The sequence below is a fragment of the Cyrtonyx montezumae genome, unplaced genomic scaffold (genome assembly GCF_038088225.1).
Source record: "Cyrtonyx montezumae isolate F1298 unplaced genomic scaffold, pur_monq_1.0 scaffold_8, whole genome shotgun sequence".
Taxonomy (NCBI): domain Eukaryota; kingdom Metazoa; phylum Chordata; class Aves; order Galliformes; family Odontophoridae; genus Cyrtonyx; species Cyrtonyx montezumae.
Window position 1 is genome coordinate 18,436,946 of NW_027072089.1, and position 21,274 is coordinate 18,458,219.

A 21,274-nucleotide genomic window follows, 5' to 3' on the forward strand; every position below is an offset into this window, starting at 1 on the left:
AACAGAATACCATGTTAGAAAACTTCCAGCAACACATTCAGCTATAAACGCAAAGGAACGTGTTTTGATTATGTTAATTACAATCTATTTTCTAGATTTTTATTTTACAACCAAATTCTCTATCATAATTCAAGATGAACTTAAAACAGATAACATCATTTTAAATGCAGCAGGTTGGTAAATGGAAAGTCTTCACTGTATTTCTTAAATTACAATTATGTCAGTGTCAGAAGACAACTCTAAAACCAAGGAATGAAAACAAAGGAACTTTATTCTAAGGAACTAAGGAACTGAGTGAAGTTTACTATGACTTACTAAAAGGAACAGATAGTATGTCTGTATACTACTAATGAGAATTTGTCCATCATCCTCAGGAAATTTTCCTACCTTAAATACGTGCTTTAATTTGAGTGAACAAGCAAAGGACACTCCTCTCCAGTATACTCAAGAACAGAGACATACACTCACGAGAATACTTACATCCTCTAATTGCAGGTATCTGTCTTAAATACCAAGTTGGGATTTAACTTTCTTTTACATTCAGTAAAAATGAACAGGTTCCTAAATAAGCATTCTGTATGTCCCTCTGGAGAATACTCCCTTACTTCGCAAAAGTAAGTTCGGGCTCATAACTTAAGCAGATGTTTAATTTTGGACAGAAGATTAAAGCTCACAAAAATAGCTCCATGTTTCCCCCTTCATATGATGCATCTCAGTGACTACCGCTCCCTAAATAAGAAAAGAGGACATTGATACACTAAAAACTTTACAAACCAGAACTTACTAGATAAAGAGAAAGCTGAACATGCAGCACACAGTCTTCTAGCACAGTGTGCCTCTTCAGCCTCTTAGAAAATAACATTTAAAAAAAAAAGTTCTGATACAAAAGCAAAAAATACAGATACACTTGAAAGTTAAAAAATATGAAAATAAAAGCTCTTCATGCCATTACAATTCCACTTGACCATGCATCTTAATTATAACCACCTTAATCTTTAACCAAGAAATTACATACTAGTTTTTCCACCCAAAATATTCAAGGGGCAGGGAGGAAATCGAAGTGCACTGGTACCATCTGCACTAGGCAGCACTTGGAGCCACCAACCTCAAGAGTCTGAAAGCAATATGGTAAGCAGTGACAAGGAAGTGGTCCATCAGAACTCCTGCCACTTGCCCAGAGCTAGACAGTGGAAGTGTCCATGTCCCTAGCAACTGGACGGGGAAAACTGAATACACAGTTACTCCATAGTTCCTTACATTCCTCTCACCACATGGCTCCCAAACACATTAACTGGATGCTTAAACTATCATTATGTTGTGAATTTTTCTATTTTAGAAAACAACTGAGACATGACCAATATCTTTCCTTTGGACGAGGACCACAGTCACTTTCCATCACATCCAAAACTAAAACCAAAATAGAATGAGATCAAATTGTGCAATAATGCTCACTAATTCTGAGTGCTCCATTTGAAATCTTTGGTTGTTTTTTTTTTTTTTTTCAAGAGGATTTAGCATCTTTACATAATTGTATATATTCACTGACTTCAACTGCAGCTGCAAATCCTTCGTATTTCTGAAAATCATACAGATTTGTAGTTTAGAACCATTAAATAAAAAACACTGGCCATTAGCAGACACCCTGAAAACCTGCATGTAAATGGTTTTCCCCTCATTCTATAGGAACACTGTGTTCTAACTCAGGATGTAATTTGATTACACAATTCAAAACATCTCCTATGAAATACTCTTTTCTCCTTTTACAATTCTGTCTCATCCACTATACTCCTTCCAACACTGCAGTTATGTGAGGACAAGAGCCTCCATTATTATATAACTAACTGTGATGCAGTCCTTGAGTACTATCCGTATATCCTTCAGTCCCTGCACTAGGCGGTGATCTTCCTTGACTTCACAACAATGGAGAAAAGCTATAATTTGAAATGAAAATATGTACAAAATATTTTGAAACACTATGTTCTACCATATGAAGTTAAGCTAATATTGCACTCAGCTCAATGGGCCTGGGTCCTTTAGGTGCACAGCACAGACACTCATCATTTAAGGTCAGGGAAATTAGAGGTAGAAGCTTTAGTAACTGACAGAAATATTAACATGTGAGATGAAAAATGTGGAATACGTTTTAACACAACTGTGGCTGTCTTTTTGTAGACAAAAGAGTACTGAAAAGACTCCAGATTTTTAAGTACAGTCTACATACTGCACACACAGTTGTACTTCCTTTGATTACAAGAACAGCCTTGGGTTTTATGAGATAGAATACTGCCATATTTCCCACATATACATTGCTTTTTCCATTCCTTTCAAAAATCAGTAACTATTAATTCCTTACACATCAATATAGATATACATTCATTTATTCAACAGACCAAACGAAAAAACCCAAACAGTGTAACTGCACATTGATTCTTTCACACTTATTTTGCCTTCCCACGCATTTACAATCTGCCTTCTAGAAACTCCACCAAGAACAATGCCTGTTCTAGTTACTTACTAGAAATAATTTCCAATAAGTATCTGTTTAGAAAGGCCACCATCAGGCTGCAGATAATGTGTCTAATCAACAGTGGCTGGGACAATACATTCCAACACTGCAAAACACAAAGTCATTCTCTATCTACTCTGATTCTTGATGATTTCTTTCACAATGGGAATTCACTCAACACTGTGCACAAGCACCAAATTAATTCTAAAACTCTGAAAGAAACTGAAGCCTCTGTCAGTAAACATTTTATTTTGCATGGATCATAATTACCTATGCTACGTAATTTGCTTCACTTTAAAATAAGACAGTATTTCTCTACTTGCCGACAATAGGGAATATTAGCCCTTTACGCTCAGTTGACTGCAACCTCTGTCCTTTGAAATGCTCATAGCACCATTCCTCTAGTGATCCTCTCCAAGCCTGCTCAGTGTAAGTGCCAGTAAGTGCCAGACCCCTTTGATCCTTTCCAGACAGTAGCATCATTAAGTTAGAATTTGAGTATCACTGAACACTTATTTTAATGTTAGATTCTCTCTGGATACCAAAAATTTCTTCAAAGGTTATGGCTAGTCTCACTGGAACAGAGAATGAACAGGAGGACAGAAAATAAAAGTTGGGGGAAAAGAAAAGCAGAAGCAGGAGAGAATATGGTGAAGGAAGTGAATATATTAACACAATTCTTTCTCAACTGTATAAACTCTTAAAAATGTTCTATTCTTCAACCTACAGGAAAAGTACTTTCTAAAATCTGTGCCAAAACCATACAAGATTCTTCCCAAATGATGTGTTGGTTACAGGAAAACCAACAAGTGGTCTGACATTACTCCTCCACGTTTACATGCATTGGCGCAAAACTGCAAAAGCATGTGGGCAGAATTTGGGTGCCTAAATCCACAATAAGGATCCATAAAATACACTCTACACCTTCTAGAGGTCTGAAATTAAACAGGTAATTAATTCTCCTCCAGTGAAGTCTGGGGATATCCAGACTTCAGAATGGCCATCCTTGCCAGGAAAATAATCTTCATACATATGGCAAACACAGTATTGCACTCAAGATTCATGGCTTTGCCATCACAGACCTACAAGCATGAGGAGATCCCATCAGTAGGAACAGTCTGAGCATACCTAACATCTCCTAGAAGTACTGAGTGGAGGACAAAGCACAGAACACTCCATTCTGCTTTCATTTGCAGTGCTGCAGGCCAGGAGCTGCACTCCTTTCTTCAGCAGTGGTACAGAAGCTTTCTGTGCTTCCCTCAGCTATAGAAACTGAGAGCCACCTCAGCAAGGCTAGGAGAGGCCAGTGTAGGACTGTAAGCATTTCTGGCCCATTTGCCGAAGCTGAGAGAACAGGAAATACAAATCTATTGACTGGAATTCAGATTTCCCTTATCCAGGAATGAAAAATTCAAAGTGTTTATTGTTGAAATTAATGATATAATTGAAGTTGTCAGTAGCATTTTAATGAAGTCATTAATGCTTTTACAATAGCTACTTTCATTAAATGTATTGCTCATTAAATTCAAGCAAATAGGACACAACTATGAAATGTTCCATTTTGGGAACACAGAGCCTAATGACCTAAAACTCAAAGCAGAATATACGCGGTCTTAAAGAGAAAGGCATGTTACACTTAACTTGATTAAGAATTAAGATGAGATTAAATATTAACGCACAGACCTATCTCATTTCCCCAGAGCAAATCGTACAGGGACAATGAGAGATAGTCTCCGTTCTATAAAAAGAATCTTCCCATCTTGCTTCCTTTACAGATATAATACTGACACTGACCTCCAGCTACATTAATAGAAAAGAAGGAGAGAACTGTTGAGCAAACACTGTGGAAATAATTTTGTCTAAAATATAGATTTCCAGTTATATACATTAAAAAAAATCTATAAGAACAACTATCTTTCAAATAAACACAAGTTTATTTAGATTTTTTTTAGCATTTTAGCAGAAATGCCAACTACTACACCCACACACATTACAAAGTGAATTCAACTTAATATTGCCCTCAGAATTTGTATTTTCTTCTTTGCATTCCAGATCCCACTATTGTGAACAACAGGATAAAGCCAGCAGCTTGCTCAAGAGTCAAGATGTCAATGCATAGGCTTCAGGCAAAGACATAATTCTCTCTCCTCAAAATTCTCTCCAATTATTAGCAGATTTCAACTACTCCAAAAAGACTGGCTAATGAGAAAATCAACACAGTGAATGCAAACACAGTGAAAAGCAAAGATTAAAGACATAACTATAAAATCAGATTATGGATCTTGCTTTGGGTACTGCTATTTCTTGCTCAGCTGTCCAAAAAATGGATATACTGCTAACTGACAGGACTGCTGAAAATCTATAATAAAGAATTCTGAATTCCTACAAGAAACTTGTCACTAAATGAATACTTTCCAACAGTCATCTAAAGAAAAAAAAAGAAAAAAAAACATTATACTATCTAACATGAACTGTGCTGAAAACTACATGAGAAGGTGGTAAGAAAGCAAAAGCAAGTGATTTCACAACAGCAGCACTTTTTAAAAAGTCCGATTAATGGGTGTAATACCTGAATCAGGAATCTGTATATTCCCATTCTCATAGTACATGAACATCACAATGTTTTAAAAGTATTTGCCATCACTAATATTTTCGTTATGTAGAAAAAAAGAAATCACTCCCAGTATACCTTGGAAAATGACTCCAAAAACAAAATAAAATTTGAACAACTTTTTGTTGCCCTTCTGTTCTCCTTTTACCCTGCCTCCTGCTTTCTCCCACTGAAAATGTCACTCAGTACATAACCACACAGGGTTATGTGCCACTAAAGGGCTGCCAGTTCCATGTCTAATTGGGGACTGTGCTGAAAGAGAGAGATCATCCCTCCATCAGAGGCTCAGAGGCTTCCACCACACGACCATAGACAACCAGGTCCATTAATACGTTTTCCTAGATTTGTTTCTGTGGACTCTTTTCTCTTTTCAAATCTTCAGAACAGTATCCCTGTGATATTCCCGTGACTGACTGACAAGCCAGGAACAAAAGATTACTGTGCAGTGATTATCAGCTCACAACTTTAGTCTAACGTAAAAATGTGAGCAATACACAATTTCTGACTTTTCTCACATTGGGTCTTAGTAAACACAGCCACAGATGTGTAAAATCAGCAGCGTTCTTGAAAGAGGATACCTCTACAGCTGAAGTTACACTATGTTAAGTATGTTTAACTCCAAGAACAGCTAGGAAGGTTGAATACAATGCCATGCTGTTTGGATGAGTGGAAACAGGAAATAAGTATATGTTAACTGAACTGAATATGTGAATTGATTACTCCACTGATACTAAAAGAACATTCAACTTAGAATATTAAGCTTAATTTCTTTTTATGAATATGAAATTTTCTTATATGTGATTGTTCTAAGGGTTTTTTTAATTAATTTAGAGACTATAAATAATTGAATAAAGAAGGATCACAGTTTGAACAGTAATATCTTTTCAAATGAAAGATTTTACTGAAAAAGTGTTCAGGTGATTTTCCTGACTGATTTTGACCTGATCGTAACAAAAGTGTCAGCAGCTTCTGCTAAAACAACTCAAAGACCAGAGCCAAGAGGTAATTGGGCATTCGATACTACCAGACAAGCAGCTGGATAAGTTAAGCACTTGCAATAGAAATAGTGCCTGTAACAGTGAATAAATTCAAAGCCCATCTAAATACATGCTGAAGTGGTTACACATCACCTGAAGTTCAGACTGAAGGGACATTTAAATGTACAAGAGTGGCAACAAGAAAATTCCATGCACACTTTACTAATGAATAGATCAATAGACAATGCTTTGTAATAGTCCAGACCGAATGATCTGTCTACAGTCTACAAACCTCAAATGAAAATCATCAATAAACACAGTAAGTTCCATAAGATTAATATTACATTTTAGACATGCCATTTAGATCATAACTAGAAACCAGATGATAAGAGCTTCCAAACTAGAGTTAGTACTTACAACAGTAATATCTTTAGAAAAGATACATTAAATGTAGTTAGTTGCAGTTGAAAACATAATACTCAACAGCCCATACTTAAATTTCAGATCAAGGAGTGAGGACACTGACAATAATCTTAGATTCCCAAGAAGAGCCCAGGAAATGAGACTGCTTATCTTTGGATATGAATTCTTCAAAGCAATTTTTTTACCTATTATTTGCTTCTGGACTAAGACATAGCATTCTACAAACAAACCCACAAGCTTGTGCTTTATATGGAGCAAGCTAATAATTTCCTTACCACATAAACATAATGAGTTAAATATTTTAAATAATATATTCTTCTTGCGCTGTTCATAGAAGAGTCTTTAGTTGCATGGTCATTTTGGTGGCCCCCTTGTTCTTCCACCAAGGAACAAAGAAATTAATCCTTTCAAGACCTGTGACAATGACCTCTAGGAGATTTTCTGGGATCCTCCTGCTCCTTAACAGAAAGCTTCTACACTTCTCTCTTGGCCAAAATTTTTCTTTTCTATTACAGTCTTGATATTAAAACCATTAATTTAGTATCTGAATCTCAGATACTAAATCAGCACATCAGAAAATGACTGTAGTACAACTGTAATAATGAACAAATATGACACTGAATGGTACATGCCACATTATGTGTACTTCCAATAATTAGTTCACAGATCAATGCTCTCTCTTGAAGGTTAACCAAAAGTGGAAGCAGAAGGCCTTGACCAGGGAGGTGACATTAAAAGGTCAGTGTTGAAAATTTAGTGTTCAGACCTATCATGTTGTCTAAATTGAGCTAATGCTGCTTTCTACTATATTTAGCAAATGAGTATTTTGGTTATCACAGCACGAGTGGGAGTTTGTAACCGTCAGCACTGCAATCAGTTACCATGTGGAGCATGCCAGCTGCTGCCCACCTGGGTGGCTGGTGGCTGCTGAGGAGATGTACAGAAACAGGCAACAACAAAAATTATAAAGCAAAAATTAATGTTAAGTTTTGAATGAAGCAAAACTGTCAAAAATGGGCAATAAATATAGCTAGAAAATTACTCCTCCTACATAAACAGCCTGTGAGCAACCTGATCTAGTAGATGGTGTCACTGCCCACAGCAGGAGGGTTGTACTACATGGTCTTTAAGGTCCTTTCATAGACAAACCATTCTACGATTCTCATCAACATAAAAAAATATATTCATTGAAGCAATGTCTTCCAATATTGCTATTCTAAAAGCTTTTTTCATTTGTCTAATTTACTAATTTTCCTGAACTAGGAATTTCACTGTTTTGAGCTTTTTGGATTAAATTATCCATTACTTAGTAGTTTTTCTGCATGTAACAGTTTCAAGATCAGCATCAACTACTTTCAAAATGTATAATTTAAAAAATTAAAAATTCATCAAAAATTAGAGTGCGTTAAAAATCTAGTGAGAACAAAATAAAAGAACCATACAGGGCTCCTGTATATGGCCGGTGAAGACAGGTAGGGTATCAGGAAACGATTCTTCACCAGAAGGCGTTGGTCATGAAACAAGCTGCCCAGGTCATGCAACAGAGCTGCCGGAGTTCAAGAAGTATCTGGACAATGTTCTCAGCCATGTTGTCTTTTTTTTTGAGTGGTTCTATGTTGAAAAAAGAGTCAGACTCAATATGATCCTTATGGGTTCCTTCCACATTCCAGCACTTAAGGAGCAGGAGGCAAAGGGTACGAGGCTGGACTCTTCTCAGCAGTGTGTGGCAATAGGACAAGGGGAAATGGCCACAAACTGATGCACAGGAAGTTCCACACAAATGTGCATGGGAACTTCTTCCCAGTGCAGTGATGGAGCAGTGGCACAGCTGCACAGAGAGGTGGTGGAGTCTCCTTCTCTGGAGACGTTCCAGACCCGCCTGGACGCCTACCTGTGCAACCTGGGCTAGGGAGCTGCTTTGGCAGGGGGTTGGGCTCCCTGATGTGTAAAGGTCCCTTCCAACCCCCAAAGTTCTGTAATTCTGTAAACTTGGCATATTCTATGCTTCTGTGATTCTACAATACAATCCTTAATTTCATATTCCATTCTTATATCTCATGTTACTTCAAAAAAATTCAGGTTTCATCATACGAGATGTCATCAATTTTTTAGCAGAACAGAGCTAATTTTATTTGTAGAAAAAATATATTCATAACTGTATCTCTGTGTAAAAGACAAAGCTATGCAAGCTTCAGTAAACCTGCAATTTCTGTGAACAATTTTAAGAGTGAACTTCAGTAACAGAGTTTAGTTGTTTTCCTACACTCCTTTTCCTTGGAAAGGAAAATAGATTATTTTATTTTAAAAGTTGGAGGGGAAGAAGGAGAGTGTCAGAGAGACGTCTTTCTCTGAGTATTTAATTCCAATTTAAAACTTCAGAGTATACTGAAAATTTATCTAAAAGTCTTCTACATTTCTGTACACTTGTAGGTGTATCTACTCACATATGAAGCAAGAATGTTGAAAATGTTTTCTCTGAACTAGATCAGAAGAGTTCTTAAGATATATTTATTATAGTGTCTGAATTGTGACTTTCTTTATTTAATGTAATTTCCATTAATCCCTACTGGAAAGAAGAAACTTTTTAAATAGAACTTACATTTTAATCTCTTTTGCAGCTAACTGAAATATTTCAGGAAGTCATAAAACAAAGTAGAAAGCCTAATCTTAAAAGTGATACAAGAGCTAGGATAGTGAAATCAAACAACCACTTAATCCACTTTTGGAGTATTAATTGAATTTTACAAAAATATGTTTTAAATATACAGCAAAAAAGATGGTCTTGCAATTAATAAATGTAAAGATGTAACACTGTAAATAAATAGGTCATTCTGAAAGTAATGTCTCCTATTTATTCTCATGGAAAATATAACAAAGAGCACAATAACACTGTGACAAAGCAAATTCTTATCTACAAAACTCTCTTCTTCAACACAGTCACTACCATTCCCTATCCATTTTCACCAGCAATAAACAAGCTTGTATGGCACGTTTGCAGAAATTTGAACTAGTGGAGCTGAATAACTGTTGCTGTCACCACTGGTGAAATGCACCACTCACCACCTCCCTTTGCTCACATCCACTGCTTGGTCTCCATAAATTTTAAGCAAATGCCAATGAATGTCAATAGGTGCCATTTTTTCTGCATGGAGGCATTCAATGACACACCTTCGCTTCATCCACACTTCCAGGTCAGACTCCATTTTGTCAGACTGCCCCTCTACTACCATCTGTCACATGGCAACAAAATGTATTGGCAGCAATGTCTGACCTCTACTGCTATATCATCAATGTAATAAAATAGGAGCCATTACTTTCAGAGGAGACCTCGCTTAATTTTTGAACAAATTACTCTAAAAGAATCAATTTTTTGAAGGTTTTTTTTTTTGCCATCCACTCCCCCCCCCTTTTCAACAGTAGATGGCATTCCAAGCGTCTCCCACAGGAAATATTTTCCGAATGCTTATATCACTAAGTGCAATGGTGAAACATGCAGTCCTGTGTTCAGTTATCAGCAGGTGAATCAAATATAAATTAATTTTAACTCTATAACTAATTTGGAATGCACTAGCAATTACTTTGGTCTTGATAAGTCATTTTGAATGTTCAATAACAATAACTATATTCACCAGATGGAACTCTTCACAAGAGAGAGCAAATTAGTATTTCTCAGTTATGCCTCACTGCATGAACAAGATTCAGATTTCTTTCAGAGTGGAGGCAATGCTAAGAGAATGATTGCTTGAGAGGAATGAAAAGGAAAAATAAACCAGTATTGTTAATTTGTTCTTCTTGTTTTCAGCCTCTTCAGAATAAGTCTCAAAGAGAACTCCTTCGTAGAGCTGACTTAGGCCCTGCACCCATTCATACATGCAGCTATGTGTAACTATTGCATATCAATAATAATGTGAGCAGTACCAGTACTTCATCAGTAAGGACAGATTAATAAATGTTAAATGCCATGAATAATACAAGTTACTATCAACTATAAAAAAAAAAAAAAATAGAAACACATCACAGTTTCTATCACAGTTTCTAGTACAAACACTAGATTACTACCTAAGTATTAAACAGGAAATTAAAAACCAGGACAAGAAAAATAAAGGTGAAATGCAACAGTAATGTAGTCTATCACTCCAAACAAATTTTGTGACAATGCTTTCAAATAGGCGTTGTCGTTGTTTTTAATCTAGGAAAGTGTTATTCATACTGACACAAAGTTTACTATAACAACGTGCACTCCTTTAATTGGGTTTCATAGGACATCTACTTACACAAGTATAACTGCTCCTGCTGGCCAACTATCTAACCTCTGAGATCTCATATAAATCAATACTGCAGGTCAATAGGAATTGTTGAAACATTCAATTTCATTCTTCTTTTGGTTCAAAAACTTAGCAAAATGATTTCTGAAAACAGTACAGACATTTCTGTATAAACAAAACCATCTTCCAGAAATGGTGAAAAACTTCAATCATGTCATTACTTTCATAGAGATTTTTGATGATACAAATTAACTGTAATTGAAACTATAACAGCTTTACAGTTTTCTGTCTTTCTTCAATTTTTTTTTCTAAATGAACTTTCCTATTCAAGCTCCAAAAAGTCTTCCTATAGTCAGAGGCATAATTAAGTACCTGCATTGGTAGCCTTTATGCATTTCCACCAAATAATTATGTAAATTTTATATGTACAATTAAATATTACACACAAATTAAATAAAACTACAGTATTCTCTCAGTGATTAATGTTTCAGTGTTGAGTCAATAGCTGAACTTCCTGAAAGGAAGTGATGTCTGATATATGGTTTTATAATGAGGAATCTTAATCTATCCTGCTTTATTCCAAGGAAACACAGAAAACAAACTTAGCAAGCAATTAAGAGCTCAGAAGTCCCTCTCATAAGTTCATAAGTTCATAAGGTTGGAAAGGACCTACAAGATCATCTAGTCCAACCATCCTCCTATCACTATCCCTACCCAACTACTAAATCAAATCCCTTAGCACCTCATCTAAACGCTTCTTGAACAGCGCTAGGGATGGTGCCTCAACCACCTCCCTAGGCAGGCCATTCCAGTGCCTGACCACTCTTTCAGAAAAGAAATGCTTCCTCAGGTCTAATCTAAATCTTCCCCGGCGCAACTTGTGGCCATTCCCTCTCATCCTGTCATTATTTATCAAGGAGAAGAGGCCCACCCCCTCCTCACCACAACCCCCCTTCAGGAAGTGGTAAAGTGCAATAAGGTCTCCTCTGAGCCTCCTCTTCTCCAGACTAAGAGCTCCAGACTAAGAGACTTCACTCTCCCAAACAGACATCACATCTGGAACACTAACTGGTTCTTTGTAACAGCACCAAGTTTTACACTACAGATATTGGCTATAATAGTTTTCTTGTACATGGAAGACAAGCAGAAGAATAGAAAGATTTCTCAGTATTCTCCCAACAATTTTATACCTGTACTAGAAACATAAACTTCATGCTACCTATAGAAAAAACTATTTTCATCAGCAACATTCCTTATAAACTCAGTTTATTCAAAGTCTTCTGTGAAAATAATTTCTGAATGTCTAATAACAGAATTGTGACTTGCAGCTTTGGATTATCTCATCATTTTTTATTGTAAGGCAGACTCTTACTGTTCTTGTTTCTAACTAATTATAAGCATTGAATTCATGTCTGTTTGCAATTAGGGTGTATTTAAAGTGAACAGAACTGCTATTCATGAAGACACTATATATACATGGAAATTAGTAAATACAAAGCGATATCAATATAATAATAGTTCCATGATTTTAAATGTAGCACATGGTAAACTTCCTTGATAAAACCACTAGTAACATCTTCTACAGAGTTACAATACTAAGAACTCCAAGTCCATTTCTAATGGTAGCAGGAAACTAAATTATGTAAATTCCCTGTTCTCTTAAACCCACACTGTTAGTATAAACGAGAATCTACAGACAACAAGTTTCAGAAGTTTAAAAAGTGATTTACAGGCTAATAAACCAGTGAATTTGTATGCTTCTGTTCTGTAGGAAAATACCAACTCCCTTCTTCAAAGGAAGGAGGTGCATGTATTTATGCTTAAAAAGACTGAGAGAAAATAAAAATTCTTAATTCATGAAAAATCTAGTCAAAATCAGCATGGGGAGTAAAGTTTTTAAAACTGCAGGAGTGACTGATGGAATTTATGGCATTTCAGTCACAGTTACTTTCCTAACCCACAGTCTATCTCAAGTACAAGTTCAAAACACACTGCTATGAGTGGGGGGCAAATGACACATTAAATAGCACTAACAAGATTCAGACCCACGACTTTGAACCTCCTAAACTGCAATGTAAGCTCAGTACTTCTTGAATCACCATCTACTATGAACCTTGGTTCATCTTGGTACTTGGTACATCTTTCAATTTAGAAAGAAAAGCAGTCACAGCTACACAGTAAAACTTTTTGACCTTCACTTGTATTTTTTTCTATTCTACAGCAGCTTTCTTTGTATCACCTGTCCTGACTTGCTTAGGAATATGGTCTGCAAGATGATCTTAAAGCCTTCCTCAAGTCAAGACACATTACCTGCTGCCACTTCTCTGCCTGCAGAACCTCTTACCTGTTGCAGAATTAAATTAGACTTCTGGCATGATCTGCTCTTGATAAATTCACATTGTCTATTATTCATTTCCTCATTATCTTCTAGATACTTAGAACTTATTTCTTCTAATGCTTTCCTGGGAATTGAACTGGGCTACATCACTTCCAACTTCCCTGGATATTCTTCCAGCAATTTCATCCATGCTTTTTAGAGTGTATTTTATATTCACCCTTCTTTAGTCTTCACGAACACTGTAGCCAGAAAACATTATTTCATTAGATTTCCTCAACTTTTTAAATAGCCTAGAACAAAATCTATGCAACCCAACTAACTAGTATTTTTATTATTACTTTGTGATTCACAAAAATATATTAGAGGCAGTCCTAGAATCTCAATTAATTAACATATTCCTTTAGCAATAAAGAACAAGTTAAGCTCAAGGCAAAAACAAAAAACTACTTTCTAAAGATCTATCTAGGCAGCTAATTTGGTTTTACAAGTACTATTAGCAAATCTCATGGAGAAACAAAATCTAAAACTGTCACAGTGGTTCCTTACTAATACAGGTGTTCCCTTCTCACCAAAGACAGAGAAATTTCACCAAGGAACCAAAGGTATAAAGAAAAATATATCAAAAGGAAAACGTAAATTTTTAAAGGTGAGTTTTTATAAATATTGAAACATTTTACAATAGTAATGAAAAGTCACAATTTTAAGTCAATTTTGAACACATTTCGAAGTTATTTTCGTCTTCAATCCCACTTTCTTGAGCTTGATGCAGTAATTGCTCAAAGATTTTACTGCATACTTGGTGGATAAAATAAGATCATAATGGTCCCTTATGCAAATTTAAAATGTATTTAATCCATCTTACTTCCTCTAAATATGCACTCAGTGCACTCTGAAACATTCTCCTATGTGTATGAACACAAACACATAGCTTTTTCAACTGAACACCTCCCTCCAACATAAGCCATCAAATGCTATTCATATATTATTAACAATCATGTAAATGAAAATATAAGATTTAACTGAAATTAACATTTTTATTTTCACAGTTACATAAACATATTTATAAAAAGATAAATAACAACTTGCACATTAAAAATAAAGGTTTCATTCTATGTTTAGGATATGTTTCAAAGCAGCCATTCATGCAATACCACCGCCAAAACTGAAGATATTTCTAATGTGCACTATATAGTAATTTATATAATGATGAATAACTTCAGAAATACACATTTTTAATGTTTCCATTTTGTTCGTTGCCAAACAAAACTCTATAAATTGTATAACTACAGAGGGTGTTTGTTCAGTTTCCCTAAAATCATTTTGTTTCAGTATCTCTGATAATAACATTACTGAGTAAGAGAAAATAGTAAATTTTACCATCTGTGTGAAAAAGGATCTTTTTCCCTTATGGAAAACACAGATATAATGGCTTTTAAGGCAGATCAAATAATAGACCTGGAATAGAAGCCCTTAGAAAACACAAGGCTGGAAGCAACCTCATTTCTGTGCAAAACAAAAGACTCAATTGACCTATAAAAAAACACATACAATGACTAGCTAATTAATTTCAAGCAATGTTTTTTACAACTGATAAAATGCTGCAGAACAACTCTGATTTGCAAAGTACTCTTAGAACAGAAAGCAGTGATGCACTCTGTTCTCTTCCATAGTTCTTGAAAGGAAATAGCAGGCTCATTTGATTTCAATAAAATAGCATTCTATATATAAAATGTATTTATATCTTTGCAAATAAGTGCAAGAGTTACACTGATCATGGCTTTAGAAATCTTGCCTAATTTTTCTATAATGTTTCAGAGCCCAACTTAGCATCAGAATGTGATGATTTTACCAATTACATGGATAATAGGGTTTTGCTACATAAACAAGATCACTTCAGGAATGAAAAACAGCGGGTTGAAGCTGAACAAGGTGAAGTCAACAGACAGAAAAGACCACTTTGAAATAACCATATTCCTTTTTGGTTGAAGACATATACCCTCACGCTGCATACTCAAATATTTAAGAATTCTCTTTGGAATTCCTCCTGATAATGGCCTACATAAATCAGTACCTGCAGCTTTCTCCTTTCCCAGTTTGTCAGGATATTTCATTTCATTTCATTTTCATTGGTCGTCATATTTATCAGCTGCCATTACCTTTAGCTATCTCAATCACAACTATGCCCATCTCCACAGCAAGAAGCTATCAGCCATTATCAAATTCCATCTACTACATTTTTCTACCATAAGGGCTATGGCATTGTTTTCTGCTCTCTGCACTGATTTTTAGCAGAGCAGTGTCAAGTGGAAAGTTTGATTACTTATCTTCAAAATGTGTGGCATCTTGTGACCAGCATGTCCAGACTAAAAATCATGGCCAAAAATTTTACTTCTCAGGCACAGGAATGGTCTTAATATACTCAAAAGGAGAGAAAGCTTTCCTAAAACAACCACCCTCAAACCATCCTGCTCTCATCTCTTCTTATATGAACACAAAGAAATCTACATATTTAAAAAAAAACCTTCATGTTAAAACAAACCACACTAAGTGCACATGAATTTCCTCCCCCGGGGAGAGAATGTGAGAGAACAAACCAAATGTAACAGATGTTAGTCCTGTCATTTAATGCATGACTGAAAGACTAAAGATGCTACATTGATGTGGACAATATAAGAACCTCTGTAGAACAAAATGGGATTAGCACTCATCAGTTTCACTGTAACTGAGGGAATCATAGTTTAATATAACAACAAAAATAATTCTCATTTTAAGATTAATTAAATTGAGAACTATACAAAACCCAGAGACAACCCAGAATGTCTAACTTGCTATTAAAATGCCTGCCAAATCACAGAAAACTATGCCTCACAACTAACATTCCATTAGCCACAGATGACAGAGCACTGTAGCCATACTGATCGATACTTCTCTGTGATGTCTTGTATTGTTCTGGTGCATGACTTCAGGATGAAAGTGGGGAACTACATATGAAAATAACTTGTTACTGAAACCATAACTGAATTGCAAAATTCCTATCATTGGTGTAAAAATAATTATAGTTATTATCATATCTAGAAAAAAAATGACTAAATTCATGCTTTCTTGAAACAAAATGGAATATATATACTCTGTATTATTGAAAAATACTATAATTATTAAAATATATAAAATACAAAGAAATTATCATAGTTGTATTATTGGCAGTTACTGGAGTATTGTGTCCAGCTCTGGGCTCCTCAGTACAAAAAAGACAGGAATGTGCTTGAAAGAGTCCAGAGGAAGGCTACAAAGATGATAAAGGGTGTGGAACACCTCCCTTAATGAGGACAGGCTGAGAGACCTGGGTCTGTTCAGCCTTGAGAAAAGAAGACTCAGAGGGATCTGATCCACGTCTATAAATATCTAAGGAGCAGGAGGCAAAGGGTACGAGGCTGGACTCTTCTCAGCAGTGTGAGGTGACAGGATGAGGGGAAATGGCCACAAACTGATGCACAGGAAGTTCCACAAAAATGTGTGTGGGAACTTCTTCCCAGTGCAGTGACGGAGCAGTGGCACAGCTGCACAGAGAGGTGGTGGAGTCTCCTTCTCTGGAGACGTTCCAGACCCGCCTGGACGCCTACCTGTGCAACCTGGGCTAGGGAGCTGCTTTGGCAGGGGGCTGGACTCCATGATCTCTGGAGGTCCCTTCCAATACCTACAATTCTGTGATCCTGTGAAAATCCTTAGAGTTCATCTCGCAATTCCCACAACTGAAAGTTTCAATGTGTTTAAGTAGCAATAAAAATACTTGGGGATTGTTAATCACTTTCCTAAACAATAGCCAAAAAAGATGGTCAACTGTCATGGAATTACAGTATCACTGAGGTTGGAAAAGACATTCTAGATCATTCAGTCCAACCACCGCCTATCACCAATAGTTCTCACTAAACCACATCCCTCAACAGAACATCTAAATGTTCCTCGAACTATTAGTTTTTCACTTTTTTTTTTTAAAAAAAAAGCATCTTTATGTAATGCACACATAATCTGTGAAATTGTAAATGTAGACTTCAAATGTGAAATTTCAGAGACAGGAAATGCAAACTATTTTCTATAAGATGGAACAGAATTGCAGCATCAGTTCTGACACTTACAATTAACATATTTTATCCTAACTCATCATATCCATGACAAATTTACCCCCAAAAAATCTATCCTAGTTCAAATGTTGATGATTGCTTAGAAGTGATACATCTTCTTAAATACAAATCAATTGATTATGGATGTTGTAAGTCATTTTTAAAAGAAGCAAAACACAAAATCATTATCACTCATCCCTTGGGAAAGAAGGGCAAATTACCTCTAATCACTTTTGGAAGGAGCTTCATACCAGGTCTCTGAACCTTGTACGTAACTAATTACATAGACACGTAGATACAAAAACATCTTAGTGTGTACGTAACTAATAACATAGACACATAGACACAAAAACATCTTAGTGTAACAGTCTTAAGAATTCTTTTTTTCTGTTTTTTTATTTAAATATAACAGCACTACCTCATTTGTGTGCATTTCATATTTTTAATATTTCTTATTAACTTGGGGAGATAATCAAAATGTGATAACTATAATATGGGTATGGTCAGGCAGCAAATACACACACCTTGAAGAAGGCAAGCCTCAACATCCAAGAAAAAAAAAGTAACTGTCCAGTTAAGTTCCCCTCAAAAACAATTATTTCTCTGCATTGCTGTAGCACATATAGTTCCTAACAGGCTTCCTCACACAACTGTTCTATTACAGTCTACACATAGAGCAAGAAAGAGTTGGAAAGCTGTTTTCAAAAAAGTTGAAGGTCACACTCAAAGACTTCAAATGCTTATGAACATAGGGCATACTTGGCTTCACAGCCATCTCCGCACAGGCAAGAAATAATGATAAGACTTAAAGTGGCTGATTTGCTGTATTCTTACAAGGGCTAAAAAAAATCCCAAGAACACTATTTAAAATGTCTAAAGCACTGAAGTACAGTTAATGAAGTTAAGTAACCTCCAAACAGAATCCTAAAACTCAAAAAACTGTCAAAGGGAATGCATAGATCTAGTCAACAGAAGTAGAAGGAATGCTGCTCTTTCGGACTTTCTTCTCTTCCAAGAATTTAGGTACCTGACTAAGGCTTTTCTGCACATTTGAAATTACATTCAAGAGTACCAGGAAAGGCATTTTCACAGAATAATCTCCAGGAAGTCAGAACCTGATTGAAGAGGTTCTTTCTGCTTATAAACATACTATCAATCTTGTAAAAAATAGGTTGTCCAGACTGAAAGTAAAGTCCTGGGATGGAAATTCAGATCTTTTTACAGTCCAAGATTTTGTTGGGCTACAGAGCCACTGAATCTTTCAGAATTGGCTGCACAGTATCATAGTTTCAACAGCAGAGATAATGAATATACTACGAGTCTTCACCTAATGAGTGCAGATATGAGTCTCCAGAATCTTGAAAAGAAGGTTATGAAGCAAATCTTACTGGAAGCCACTGCTGAGCATCAAAAGGACAAGCAAGTCAATGAGAACAGCCAGCACAAGTTCCCTGAGTGCCTGGGTACATGCAGGAATGCATGCTGGAATGACCCAATTGCCTTCCATGACCAGATGACTGGCAGGGTGAACAAGTGAATATAAAGGGTTTTGACCCACACCTCCATAACATCCTTAAAGCCCAAGTGGGAGATGTGCACTGGACAAGCAGATAGTAAGATGGATGAAAAACTGGATGGGCTGCTTGGTCCTAAGGGTAACAGTGTTCTGAAACTGAATTAATTGTGGTCCTCCAGGATCAATCCTGAAGCCAACACCAACAGACAACACTTAATAAAGTTGTTAAAACTTTATTAACAGCATGGAAATATCTATCAGCCAATGGAGAACAAGCAGGGGAAATCTATCAACATACTCAAGGGCAAGGACTACTATGCAAAAGACATCAAAAGTCTGGAAAAATAGGAAATAGGAACACCATGAGTTTCAACAGATGTAAGAACCGAGTATTCCTTAAGAGGAGAAGGTGAAGGGAAGGATTTAATGCCATTTATAGCTGTCTAACAAGGAATGCACAGCTCAGAGTAGGACATTCCCTTCCCTCACCTGGCAGTGCTGGACCTTGTACACCCCGTGGTTCAGCTGGTCCTTCTGCCTACAGGGCACACTGCTGACTTGGATTCAACTTGAGCAGGAGCACTACATGACTTGAACTGGTCCCTCCCAATCTGTACATTCTTATAACACTGTGAAATGAATACAGATGCTCTTTTTTTCTGGCTTGTACCCTGAACAACTTCTCTGCCCTCCCATTATAAAAACATGAGATATTTGCATTAAGGCCATACATGCTGTGTGGATTGTTGGGTTTTTTTTTTTCAGAGTCAAAGCAAAAGATATTCAGGTCGTAATTTCACAGCATCTCTCATTATGGAGATTAGGAACTTCCCTGACTAGCTTTTGTATTGTGACAAGCTGAATCTCCTGGGATTTTTTTCCACACAAAGACACTTCTATACACATGCTATTACCCAAACTTAATGTTCAGGGAGCTTCCGAAAAAACACTTGGTTCTGTAGCAATGATTGTCTGAAACCTTTAGTATGTCTGAAACTTCCTAGACACCTGAGTATTCTGTACATTCCTACATTTGGGCATAGCATTAGCAATGTTAGGGATTACTCACCAAGCATGGGTGTTCAAGGCAAAGGAGCACACCATTTTTTTATCCTATCAATCCTGCTTTGATTCCATTTCAAGCAGAAACAGTTCATTCCACAAGCAAGAACCAGCTCCATTATTTAAGTTACATTTTGCCATCAATCATTATACTACCACTCCACCTACAATTCTTAATGTAGTTACAAAAATAAATATTTGAATGAGGGTTCACGGAAGCTCTGCTATAAAAAAGATTTGCCAGTTTGCTAAATGATAAGTAGTAGTATAAAAAAGAAATTAATTATGATTTTCATATAAGCAAATACTGTCCAACAAGAATCAAATTATCAATTTAACTTTGTTTTCCGAAAAGCTTACAAAATCTATGCCCATGCCATTTCTTCAATTGGAATTTAATACAAAACCTACTAGCTGTAAAAAATGAAATAGGTTAATAAATATTTGTACTTCTGCAAACAGAAGTAACTGTGATTGTTCCCACCTAAAGCAAACCAAATCTAATAAGGAACAGTATCAAGCTACACAACAGGTGGTTTCTGACAGTTGCATTTGGACTTTCTTTGTTTAATACAGAACAAGCTGTCAATAAGTGACAAAGTGAATAAAACATTTCTAGCATTTGTTTTGCACAGTTTTACCACACATGGCAATACACAGACTGGTTACTTCTATTTTTCAATGATTTCTTTTAGTACTATTTATCCAGTACTTTGTTACTCCTCAGCAGCAAAAGGAATTTTTATAAGTAAATTGGAACTTATTAATAATACTTAAAGCATACTATACAAGATGGAAAATTCATCATCTTGATGCATACACTGAAATGAAATCATGTGACATGCATCACTTACATTATAACAGCTATTATCAACATTTCTTCTTAGTTTTACAACAAAACCAAACAAATTCCACTCTCTTCAAAACAGCGTTTAATATCAAAAAATACTGGAAAGATATATAGCAAACTAGATTTATCTAGCTACCCCTCATAGGCAAGAGATATTAACACAGGCCACCACGAAAATTCTACAATTTCTGCCTAGAACCTCAGGGTGATGAAGCCTGTAGGGTCCAGATAGTGGTCGGTGGAAGTCTAAGCTTAAATGAGTTTCCATGGGTGGAATTTCAAAGCTAGAAAGGGAAAGGAATGGAACAGTGGCTGAAGTATCTGATAGGAATCTAATAAGATGCAGAAGTTAGACCGTGTGCTCACAGCGACTCCTTCTTTAGGAAGAGCTCCTCAGAGCAGACTGTTTGAAACATTTTGAGTAGAACTGAGCAGTAATAGCAACTCTGGATTTCTTTTTGAAGAGAAAGCCTACGGTTTCAGATGAAACTTAACTACAGTCAAGTTAGTGACTACTGACTGACTTATCAGCTTTTTTATATTTTCAGTTTCATAATTATTTAGTGATCATATACAGATATACCAAAATTTCTGTATGAACCTAATAC

At 36.0% G+C, this 21,274-nt stretch overlaps 1 protein-coding gene across 32 annotated transcripts in view; it reads right to left on the bottom strand.

The window, feature by feature from the left end:
- RIMS2 (regulating synaptic membrane exocytosis 2) overlaps positions 1-21,274 on the bottom strand; it is a 433,807-nt gene that overhangs the window by 374,806 nt on the left and 37,727 nt on the right. The gene's annotated exons all lie outside the window — the stretch shown is intronic.